Here is a 13,626-nt window from a genome sequence, read left to right on the forward strand (position 1 = left end):
ATGGTGCACATACTGCAAGGTCTGTGGCATCTACTGGGGATGTAGGCACTGTGGGTACAGCAGGGTCTGTGGGATTGGCAGGTCCTGTGTGGTCTCCTGGAGATGGTATCTGCTGATAGTGTGCTGTCTGGACGTACACAGGGTATTACAGACTTTGCTCTGCCTCAGCCATGGTGCTTGTGTTGTGTGACATCCAGGGTTTCTAGACATTTCTAGAAATTCCACGTGACATTGTCACATTGTATATGGTATAGAAACCTGTGACGTTGAATGTGGGCGTGGACAAATACAGTATGTTCAGTGTGCCATCTGCCAGACACATACTGATTTTCAATTCTATAAATCCACCCCACAAATAATTCTGCTGGTTGACCATCACTGGCCCGCGGGTGAGCCATGGGAACAAAGTGTTGCCACAGCTGGAATCTCGCGCCTTGTCATGTTACCGGAAACGGGAAGCCTTGCTACATCTGTACTGTATGTGGGATGGCATGGCTACAAGATGAAGGATTCTTACAATCATGAATCCCTTTCATAGTTTCTGGCAGAGTGTATCAAATAAGTAGTAATTTACCTAAAAAGCTTTCCAGTTTCTATACTGGTACTATGACAATTAACTAAAGATTAAATGTTATAAAAACATCAGAAACATTGTAAAACATGAGTCATTTTACTCTTTAATTTGAGCTTGATGTGAAATATTTGGAATTAAATACTTGAATTACAAAGAAATATCAAGAAAAGGTTTGATTCACTTATTCATTAAGTAATCCATACTCACATTGTTCAGCTATTTGTAACATTCACATTATGCTACTTTAATTGATTCTGATGCTCTAATGTTTGAAACTGAAGTGCTTTTAAATAAATTCATGCTGCTTTGATCCACCTCCCCAGTGAGAGTGTCTAAACGTTTGTTCTCAAAATGTTAAACATCATATTGCACTGTAGTCTAGTTTAGCTTTTTTAATTCCCAATACTTCCTAAGAACACAGTTAAGAGATGTACTGACAACTTTGTTTTATTGAAAACTGAAACCAATGGAATTTTGTAAAAAAAAAACAAAGCAAGACATTTTTTAGAACCACAATTAAAACTAAAACACAATATATTTTTTTTAGAGCCAACACCAAAATTATTATGATAGTACCCTCACCTAATTAATAGTAAATAGTAGACATCAAGCTCATATAGAACAAGTAGTGTTTTGTGGGTAAAGTTTCTGGCACCAGTGTCTTTCATTTTACCTGATTGTTTAAGAATACAGTGATCCCATGTCCTTCACCAATGTATTTAAACACTTATACTGATGCTGATCCAGCTTTATCTAAGGTCATTGGTCATGATCACACCAGTTTTCCCACAACCAAACAACTGGAGACTAACATTAGACATAACATTTCAATTGCTTAACTTTCTCATGTATCTAGATTGCTTCTTTTTCCTAAACGAAAGTTGTGGGTTGGGGTCATACAGGGATTCGTGAGGATTTGTTTTCTTCAGAAAACTTGGTGCCAGTAGGACATTCTTCAGTTTGCATGTTCACTCTGAATGAAGTAAAATATACCAAACTCAAAACTTCCCAACGAAGGCCGGTGCCACTGCCACCCTGAAGAACATCATTACTTATTGCTATTGTAATTGAACCATAGACCCAAACTGCCAAATACTGTACTGTAAAATGAAAAGATATAGAATTTATAGGATGCATCCAACATAAATTCTGATAATAAAATATCTTGGAGACTTCATTCAGCAAAAAGGGCAATGCTGATTTAATAAAAAAATGTATTTAAGTTTTGAAGTATACAGAAGGTACTCAGGGTAAGTGTGAGTCCATTGCAATGTCATTCATTCTTCAGTTTGCTCCAATTGTGCCCTGTCTGCCCGAGCTTATGAAGTGGTGTGCATCTACAATTCTGCATTAAATGTAAGAAATTGTTATTTATATGACTTAAAGTAACTCTGCTCAATAAAACAGAGCACTTTTCTCTACATTGGTACAGGAGAAGAAGTGGCTCAGTGAGTAAAGACTAAGTCTGGCACTCAGTTTAAAGCAGGGGAACCCGGTTCAATTCCCAATGTCAGCTGCTTTTGACCTTGAGCAAGTCACTTTATCTTCCTGTGCATCAGGCACCAAAAACATAGATTGTAAGCTCTATGCGGCAGGGACTGTGTCTGCAAAATGTCTCTGTAAAGTGCTATGTAAAAATAGTAGCGCTTTAAAAGAACAAACTATTATTATTACATAGATCCCCCAATAAGGGTGTGCAAACTAGAGAAGAATGGATTCACTGGTGTTTGTATCAAAGTTTTTTTTTCTAAATGTCATGAAAGTGAAACTATCCAACTTGTTCACAGTTGGCTAGTTTACTAGTTTGTTATTTTAAGCAGGAAAATCTCTGCCCCCCCCCCTTCAAAAAAAAGTTTTATGGAAACGAAGTTTGATTAAAAAGTTTAAACTAAATCTATATAATAATAATAACAACTTTTATTTAATATGGTGATTTTCTCCCAATGGGACATAAAGCGCTTCACAATTGCAGTATTTTGCACGGTACACCGCATTATACATAGGATTTTAACAGACGCAGATGAGCTTACAATCTATGTTTTTGGGGCCAAAGGCACACAGAGATAAAGTAACTTGCCTAAGATCACAATGTCATGATACCCTGGGTCAAACTCAGTGTGCATCAGAGTAAGTGCCTTTACTCACTGAGCCACTCCTTCAGCTGAGCCTGGAGAGTGTGATATTGGTGGTGATTGTGGCTCAGTTAGAGAGCTTATAGAGGAGTATCCTTGAGAAGATGTTGCTGAGCAGTGTGGGAATTCCTCTCCCAGCTGGTATGGCATCCTGCTCCTAGAGCCCGTGGGTATCAGGTGACTTTGGTCATGCACCCAAAGGAACCACCTCCTTGGTGTGGGAATTCTTTGAATTACCATGACATGGCATGGTGAGTGACTCTGTGGGGGGTTTACTGCATCCAAGCCGGGGGACGACTGCATTGCAACGGGATCTGTAGTGCAAACATCGGATATCTGATGCACTGTCAGCATACCTATACGCCAGCATCTTCCTCCAGATACGTGCATCCCACTCCCGGTCATTGAAGGACAGTCAGGCCACCTTGCCCCAGAAGAAGGACGATATCGTCCGCACCTTCACCCTTTATCACTGGAAGTTAGCCTAGCTACCCAGTTGGTCAATCAGGGCCATTGCTTTATAGTTAGCCTCGCTACTTTGGAGTAGGTTTTATTTTTATGGTTTGTGTTTTTCCTTAAAGAGAAAGTGTCCAATACTGTGTTTTTGATGTGGAAAAACAAACCACTGAAGAGTTTGTTAAGGCCTAAAATACACTTTGTGAACTCTTACTGACTGTACCACGAGGCCGTTCTGCCTCAGTACCTACAGATGTAGCAGCCATTAATGCTCCCGCTTTCGCATTGCAGCAAGACACACACGATATGCCAGCGGGAGCAGACGCCATTGTAACAGCATTAGATGTGCACAAAATGGAGCGGGGCTAGCAGACTATTTTATTCACTGACGCGCACAAGCAGGTGCCATAACGCCTGGTACATCTGTATGAATAGGCTTTTCTCTCCTTCACATGGCCTTATTTAGGGGTGCACTGTCTGTAGGGGTGAAATAAATGAGGACTTGTGTTTACAGGCTATCTTGCATCATGTGAGTCTAAAATACCCCATTATATGGAGTTGTCAGTGCCAGATTTAAACTTAAAGCGCTGTGAAGATTTATTTCATGACACTTTAGTTGAACCTTCTAATTCAGGTGATAATGGAAATCCAATATCCTATTCATCTTCACTCTGAAAGCAATTGCCTCAGTCCCAATTCAATTACTCTGACCAACTATTGTCTTACTCTCACTCCTTGCCCCAACTCTGGTACAGCTTCTCCTTGATGCGTGTCTCCCTATTAAATAAAGAGAAGACAACAGGCCATTGCGCAGTAATCTGGACTCTGAGTGATTCTCTTAGTAATCAAAAGAATGCCTACTTACAGGAAAATTGATGTTAAGTACGGTGGATATAATCTGTACTTTAGCCCACGTCTTCCTTCTTGGATCCACGAACCCCACGTGGATCTCCAGCTGTCTCCTATGCACTTGCAGGTGAGTCCATACAGCACGCAACAGACAGTGATGCCCGAAAATAAAAATGTAAGGAGAATGGTGCAATACTGCAAACAGTTTAATAAAATGTTAAAACAGACAGAGTCACACTTACAATGAGTCTTGTCTTTCCTTATTATGGTTTAAAAATGCCGTCCGCAGCTTGCTTAGGGAAGAAACCGCTTTCAGTAGTGCTGGTTGAGCGTCCCTCAGATTACACTCCCGGAAGAAAGTCGGAGTTCCTGCACCTTACCGCTTCTGCATCCTCCAGTTACTGCTGCTCCGGTTCTACTTGCTTGCTGTGCTGACTGCTGCGCGTTTAATTCCAAGGCGGAGGGAACCGGGGGTTCCCCATCATAAGATGTTAATGCTTACAGTACATTGGACTCTCCTCCCCTCCACGTGATGTGGCGTCATGCAAGTATCAAACTTCACATTTTGTAACAGAGCTGCCTGGCCCCAGTTTTAATGCCTGCCCCTTGGACTGAGTTTAACATCTATTATCATGTATTGGGGTTAATATCATCAGGCAACTGGGAGCTAGATGCTTACAAGTTTTCGCTCTTTGCTGCTGACCTTTACTGTGGATCTTATCTGCCATTAATCATTTGAGAATTATTTACCAGCTATACCATGGACATTAAATGGGACTGTCCCATGTCACTCGTGTGCTTGGAAGTATGATACTCACCTTAATCAACAACTCCAATTAATACTGGTTTGAGTACTGCTTATACAACTGAGACTCAGATTCCCTAGGCAGGTTATTTATTATTTTATACCATCTTCTGCCTAGTAGGTCTGTGGTATTGCTATATTTTTCAATTAGATATACTTACGATGTACTCTATACAGGAGTGTATTATATGACCGTCCGGTCTTTATTACATCTCAGGGGAATTATTCCTTTTCCCCTGTCTTTTATTCATGTATCATTGTATTTCTAGGTAGATATTCTGGTTTCCATTTATATATTTTTGTGCTCATTATGTGATTTAGTGATTGTTACTATTTTGTATTTATATATTTAATTACTTTTTGGGTTACATATATACTTTTTTTGCAGCATTTTTACATTGGAGATTAGCGGTTGGTGTTGTTTTATATTTATTTTTTATTTTTTCTGTGTTGTTAATAAAATCCATCTTATTTTTCCATCTATTTTGAGTGCTTCTTGTAGACCTACTTATTTCTTTTTGTGTGTATCATGTTTTTGGGTCTTTAGCACCACCAGTGGGTTTATTATCTTTTTTAACCCTGATTTCTGTTTTTTGGTATATTGTATATGACTTTTTGGAACTGATTAGACTGCGGCACTGTTGTGTGTATATATATATATTGGCAAAATACCATTTTTGGCTGAAGGGTTCTTGTTTAGGATCCTTAAAACCCACTGTCTTTTAGGGTAAAGCACAGTCACAGGACCATCCAACTCTGATTTAAGTGCTTTATTTTCTTTGGACAGGGAATTTTCTTTATTTTCTTTGCCACTCCAGCAGACAAAATCAAAACAAACAAAAGAATCAAAAATTAAACCTTGCTCTATCTGAGCATTAACTAGACAGCAATTCTCTACCTATTTCTGGGTGGCTTTCCCACTTACCAACCAATAAAACACAGATATCATAAACCAAACCTGTTGCAGGCCAGTGCCTGCCTGTAGCCTCCAGCTCTCTTTGCTGGAATAAGTTAGAAAGAAGAACTGATCCAGCCTGCCTTTTTTAAACTCTGTTAATCTTTTCCAGGTGATCTGCACCTGGCTTCATTTGCAAAACCTTCCCTGGATCTTCAACCCTTAATAGGGATAGGTATAATGTGCAAATGCAGGGCTTATGTATCTTCCATCACCCAACTTCACCACCTTTCCTCCCACATATACTCCCCCCCCCCAGCTCATTACTACTGGGGTGAGCGACCATGGTCATTAAGGAGTGTACCCTAGAAAGCCCATCGGCATTTCCCTGTTTCATGCCTGCTCTGTGCTCCACAGTGAAATTTAAGGGCTGGGTATTGTATTTTTTCTTATACTCTTGATTGCAACGGAGGACATGGACCTGGATTATGCTGATGAGGATGCCCTTCATGATGGCAGGGGTAAGTAGAAAGTTTTATTTACTTTATTTATGCTGGCTAGCTATTGTTTGATTTTATAATGGGCAAATGAGCTATTATCCATATCGGGATAATAGTTATTTTGCTCATTAATGTACTATATGTGTTGTGGGGGGTTGTTGGGGGTAGAGGAGGTGGTTAGTAGGGTTGCTGTGTGTATTTTTTCTTATTGTGGGTAGAGGGACTGGGTGAAGGGGGTAGTAGCCCCAAGGATGGATGTTTAGGCCTACCGAGTGGTAGCAGGAGGGGTTAACCCCTTCATTACCTTAGCGGTATTAACAGCAAAGGTAACAAAGGGGTTAACTCTATCATCAACCCCCCCCCCTGCAAGGCCTAAACACCCACCAAGGGCAAAATACCACCTTCACCTACCCGCGCTACCCACAATAAACATGGCACTGGTAGTTAACACCTTCATTGCCTTAGTGGTTAGCCGCTAAGGTTATTAAGTTGCCTGTAAGTGCATTTTTATTGCATGGGATTCATGTCGGGGTCCTCCGGTGCTAATATTAATGGGTATCAGCTCTGGAGACTCCCGACATTTTTTTTTTCTAAATCCTCTCTCGCCGCCTTCTCTGCAGGTTCTCCCCAGCCTCACGCCAACTTTTCCTGGTGTGAGGATTTTGTGAGAAACTTGCCATTCTTGAGCCGCACTTAGCCTTTATAGACTAATCGAGGCTACTAGAATTGCACGAGTTTCAGAACCTGACGATAAGTGGCTTACCTCCGCTCACAGGGCGATCTGTTTTGGATGACTGAAAAAAGGGCGATTTATGCCTTTATCGCCCACTTATCAATGCTTACAGAATAGCAGTAAGCATTTTGGGTGAAAAGGCCTCGATAAGTGGGTTATGAAGGCTTATAGAATAGGCCCCTTTATCTTTGTGGATTGGCATTATCCTCAGGGAACATAATTTTGATAACATGGCTTTATGAGCCCCTACTTAATAGAGCTTTGTGTATCTGGGCCTAAGAAAGAAACTGATGAATATGGAGAAACATATACGGAATCAATACACAGAAGAAAATGTAAACGAAAATAAAATAGCGAGAATAATATAACAAAAAATTATATTTAAAAAATATTAAATTTTAAAATAAGCTGCAAATAAAAAAGGCTTAAGGGTGCAAACGTTAAAAAGTCAAAAGGTAATGGTGTAAAAAGATATGTGAATGATGCAATCCTTCAGCTATGTAAATTCTGTAAAACCTATAACAGTAAATAAAGAATGAAAAAAATAATTATGATGGAACAGAGAGGAGATAGAACCAAATGTAAAGCATTATTGTCCAATAAACCTATTTATGAAGTAAGACAATGTAAAAAAGATAGAAAATGGGCAAAAAAGAAAATATATGAAAACGAGTAATAACTGCTATTAATAAAAAGCTGCAAGTAAAAATGATATAAATTACTAAAATAAGAAAGAAATAGTGATAATAAAATAAGTTTCACGTCACAATATATCCTATTGTGTTTCAATAAAAGCTTCTAGATCTACAGTATATTTGTATCTAATCCATTTGGTGTTAGTGTTTGAAGTTCATAAATTCAATAGGTCTCCCTTTGTCACAATCTGAGAAACCTGTCTGCACCTTTTTGTCAATATTGACTAGCTCAATCCCTTTTATTTTGAGGCCCTTTGTATCTTTATTGTGGTACTGAAGGGAATGTGTGGATACTTCATCTTTTAAGTACCCATTTTACATATTTCCTTTGTACTCAAGAAATCTGCACTTTAGTGTTATTTTAGTACGACCCGTAAGATATATAGTTTCTGACAGGGCACTTGAGACCAGACTACATAGTTGGTGTTGTAGTTAATGAATTGTTGATATCATATTGTGAACCAGTTTCACAAGAAATTATACTTGTATTTTGGTTTCTAAAGCTACAAGTGATACATCAAGGGTTGTTGCATTTGAAGAAGCCCATTGGTTGTGATGGGAGCCAATTAAAATGTGTTGGTACAGATAGCAGTTAAATTGGATATATTTATCAGCATACTATTGCAATGACAATAAGCAATAGAAATAGAAATGGATACCCTTTCCTAACACATCTGCTACAATCAGGCACTTCCGTATCCAAGAAGTGGGCATTGTATCAACAATATTATTATGTAAACTAGTACTTATCTGATTAGCAACAATTATTTAGCAACATTTATTTGGAACAAAGATGCACAGTTTTGAAATGGAGCCATATTCTTTGAGCCACCACATGCCGTGTAATAGAAAATGGTCGTGCTCTGTATGAATAATGACAAGCATAGAAAAAAGAAACATAACAGTAGATGATTAGGGAAAGCTTATCCTGTCCCCTATGCCACTCATACATAACAACTAACAACACAACAACATAACAACTTAAAAAGCACAGCAGGTTGGAAAAAAAGGTCACAGCGTTACTTTACAGTACATTAGAAAAAGAAAAGACCTTATATGAGTACAGGTATTTATTCCTTCCTCTTCCCTCTTCATAGCTCGATTCCAGATTCCTTCTCAGTTACAGACAGACCTGTCGTCCCTCTATCTGTACAATCTCTGATGAAGTGTGAAGAGAGAGTGATGCTCATATATGTATATGATCTGATCCGGGTAAATGATCCACACAGGGATGGCAAAATGGAACCAATAAGGTATAACAGTCCATAAGAACACATGTGATCCAAGGGATAACCAGACCTAGCAGAGTCCACTTAAACACTGCATCAAAGGTCAAGATGTATTAACCCCACAATATTCCCATCATAGGGTCAAGGATAAATGCAAAGGGCCAAGGCCCATTACCTGCCCTTAGGGGAATTTGCTTACCTTCTCTGCAATCTCTGATGAAGTAGGTTTATTCCTACGAAACGTGTTGGATGGTTTTTTTGGATGTTTATGCCAGTGTCATCTTTTATTAGCTTATCTCCTTATTGTGGCAAGTTGTGTTTTATCCATGCAGAAATAATAGTGGCTTTGTCTGGACGTTATTATCCTTGTGCTTTAACAAGTGCTTGAGTGTGACGCCCTGCAGCATTGCGTCTGCTTATACGGTAAGCTCTGCTACTAGCCAGTATAGGACTTTCCTGTGCCGTTTTTAACGGTAAGTGTGTCATTGGGACTATTTTGTCATCTGACATCACAACCACAGTAAACAACAACCAGCTATTCACCTGTGCAGGTCCTGAGCCGCTATTCACCCTGCGGCACAAGCCGTGTACCAGTGACCCGTGTGTGCTCATTCGCTGCGCGACAGGTCTTTATATTGCTGTGGAGCCTTCACCAGTGACTTTTGCTACTCCCGGGACCCTCTGGACACTTTGATCCCCTTCTCCTGCTGTTCCGGAGCCTGGACTTTATCTGCACGACATCTGGAGGAATAGACTGATCTACATCTGAGCCAGCAGCTTACTCCGGTGTCCATATGTTGGACTGCTTTGCCTCTCTATGGTACAATGCTGGTATATGCATGACATGCTTTTAAGTATTTTCTTTCCTGTACGTGCGTTACCGACCTTCACTTTTTTCACTACATATTACATTATTTACTACAGTATGAGTTGTGCGCTTTTCGTGATATTTCTGTTTAAGTTCCTGTGATGCTGAACCATCCCATCTCATCAGCAGCCAACTCAGTTTATATTTCCATTACTAAGGTCATGTATTCTTCTTTGTAGTTGTGACCTTATGTTTTCACGCCCTTCATAGTTATTAATATTGATTTGTTATTTCACAATTTTTAGTGTGCAATTTTATATCTATCTGTACTCAGTTACAGACAGACCTGTGCATCTATCTGTACAACAAAGGCCAATATTAGCAATCAAACACAAATAAGGATTAGGGCTACTGATCATGGCACCATTGTGTGATTTCTAAGATTTTCTACATAAATAAGCTATCAAAGTAAACACGGATATACTTAAATATGTGCCCTTTATCCTAATTGGTTTATTGAGGAAAATATTCAGTGTACATAATAAAGGAGAAATACCATGTAAAGGAAAATGATCCAATTTGGTGAAGAGTACTAGTAGTCATATTGGTCTTAGAACACAAGTTTTTTTTAATAGAATAGGGAAATGTGTAAAGGAAAATAATGGGGTTATATACTGTATAGATAGAGAGGCCAATAACATTTCAAGACTGCACATTCAAGTCTCAGTGATATAACCTGTTTATTGGTCATTTTATTGGACAATATCTTACGTTCTGCAAATGACCTATTCAGTTCTCGCCAAAAAGAGCCATGTTGTATTATTTTAGATTCACGCTAATAACTAAAGCCTTTTTGTGATCTTGATAGAATCTAGACCGTATACCCTTGAAGTAAAAAAATAGGTTTCATTTAGGTAACGGAAATCACCAGTGGAATTATGTCTGTTAGTATTGCTCTACCCATTGCCACAATTTTTTTGAGTTCAGTGAATTTCAGGACTTTCATGCCAAACAGACCATATGAAAATAAGTGGGTTGGATTGGAGTGGAAGAGCAAAAGAGTGTGCTTTCCTAATTGAATGTTTTCAAAATATAAGGCGCCGGGGAGATCAACAGGAGCGCTTCAGTGTGGTCACTACTAAGATGTTATGATCAGGGCAGTCTTTTATGTTCTTATAGATTCTTATAGATTCTTATAGGATCGATAGTGTGCTTTCATTAGCCACCAAGGAGACTATCCTCCTGTCCACTATACTACAAGGAAAACCATTTGAATAACGGTATCATTTGGTTTAATACCACCTCCCTATTCTGTGTTGTGATCATACTTGTCAAAGGATGCTTTTAGGATTCCTTTAGGAAAGTTAAAATGTATGACCAATAGGTTGCCATTTATTGAATATGACTGAATGTCCAGCTTTAATGGTTGTAATGGGAGATTTACTCGACCGGTTAAGACTTTTTTAAAGCAGCAAGTTAGATTGTCTTTTTCATTCTGACTACATACTGTACTTGATTGTGGAATTATCAAGCAGCCTTGAGGAGAACTATCAATGTGAAATCAAACTAACTTAGTTTTGAAAATGAATATTGGTATTTGCGCTTGAGTTGTAGCAACAATTGCATTACATGAGAGAAAGAAGTTTTGGTATTTTTACTTTACTTTACTAACACCGAATCCAGCATCCAAATTCAAGATATACTGTACTGTAGCAAACGTCTTTTGAGTTGTGATTCATACAAACATAAACCCATAGGAAACATGAAGCTGTTGCCCCATCTGCTGCTCAAGTGACAGTGAAAAGTCTGATGAAATCCCAAGCATGAGATTATTTTTCTCTAAAATAATACAATTCCTTAAAGTGTAAAATAATTACAGCCAAATTAAAACAGAATAATTAGCTATTCCTCAAAAGGTGAAATGCAAGACCAGCTGTCGCTCAAATGGATTGAATTAAAATCAGAACTTCTGTCTCTATGCAAATTACACTGTTTTTCCAGTCATTATGATTTAATTTGTGGATGATGGGGGTATTTTTTTCATTTCCCATGGGGTAGTGTACTTTGTGCAATGTTTTCCCTAAGAATGCAAATATATTCTCATCCTAACTGTAATGAAGGATTTTTATTGTAGGATATTATATCAGTTCTGAAGAGAGCAAAAAGCTGATTCTACAGATGGCATTATACCCAGTCTAAGTCTCAGAGGCTCTGCTTCGGAAAAACATAATGACTTCTTCTCTTGAGAAATTGTTTATCACTTTCACTAGGCAGATGTTCCTAGTGAGAATATGTGCTTTAAACAGAAGAAAGATATTACATTGTCATTTCTTTCTTTTTGGTAATTGGACAACTATTAAGAGTGCAATAGAAAAAAATAACATAAATATATTTATTTTTATATAATATATATTTGTTTATAGGTGTTACTTAGCAAATGTATTCATGCTATATTTAGTGAGTTTTACCTTGCTTTTGCATACACAAGAGAAGCATTATAGGGCATGTTTAAAGGTTCTATTCCTTAGAAACAAGTTTACAAAGAAAGAGGATTGCAAATAAACAAAGGAAAAAATGTCAGTTTTAAAAAGGTAGCAAATTACAAAACATATGTTTTTCAAGCGCTAAAAAGGAAATTGCACATACAGTATAATGCTTCTCTGGTGCTAAGCATATCAAAACTCTGGTGGTTCCTCTTATAAAAATTCAAAGTGTTGTTGTCCCAAAATATAAACATTTATTCCAACAAATACAAAGTAAATAAAAATGGGTGACGTTTCTGACCAACAAATTCCTATGTCAAGCTCCTAACACAGTGTAGCCTACACTTACTTTTTATAGTGGATAAAGGATGTCGATTTGGAACGAAAGTGCATCACTTCCGGTCTAACGGTGGCCTAGAGATAGTGATCAGTTGTTTCAGTCCAGGTACCTAAATCGAGTGTGGATAGCAGCATCCACAGCAACTTGCATGATAATCGTCTAAACACAAAGGGCAACTCCAGTGCAGGGAAGCGGAGGATATCATGTAACTCCTCCTAGATGGTCGAAAGCGTCTTGGCGATGCTCTCAGAAACAGTTGCCAACAGCCTACTCGTCTGCCCCGGAGGCCAATAACCGGCAGCACCTACAGTATTGATGAAGAAAGACAATAAGGAAGAACAGAAAAGTGCAATGTACAGAAAGACAATAAAAAAAATATATACAACATATTTCCTTACAGATCAAGACAATACTAAAACATAGACTGAGAACAACAACTACAAATAGGGTAAAACACCTAAATTAAGGGTGAAAAAAAACTTCAGGGCTACTGAGCCCCATGAAAGGTCAGTCTGCACTAGATTAATAGAAGATGCAGATGTAAACCCTTCAGTTTTTTTTTTAACTCTCAGACATATAGCTATTGCTGAAGGGGGGACCTGAGTCCCTATTGATAAATTACTGGGCCACACATAGCCTCCAGTCAGATGGTGGTACAAATATAGACATGGTATGCGGAAGCAGGAGCGTTTCTATTAGACAGTCAGGAAGGAGCTGGCTGTCCAATAGGAATGCTCCTGCTCCGGTCACATGGTTCCCCGGCTCTCACCGGCATCAGCTCCCACTGCTCCCAACGGCTGAACAAAGACATCTTCTGCTGCCACCGCCACCAGGATATCTGCTGCTGCTCTCACAATATTGCCGCGATCCTCCTCACCCTCCGCAGTGGTCTTCCTCACCCTCCGCTGCCGGCTGCAGGTAAGTGTATGCTACCCGGCCGGATACCCGGCCTAGTAAAATTGCTCAATTTCCCCGGGTACCTGGTACCCGTTATCCGGTACATTTTAGGGCTCGGTACAACACTAGTATTTGAAGAACAAAAAAAAAAAACATTTATTTTCAGTATATAATGGTGAGAGAAGCACACACTTTAGCAGCCCTGAAGAAGCCACAGCGTAATGAGTAGG

This window comes from Ascaphus truei, chromosome 2 (assembly GCF_040206685.1).
Source record: "Ascaphus truei isolate aAscTru1 chromosome 2, aAscTru1.hap1, whole genome shotgun sequence".
Classification (NCBI taxonomy): domain Eukaryota; kingdom Metazoa; phylum Chordata; class Amphibia; order Anura; family Ascaphidae; genus Ascaphus; species Ascaphus truei.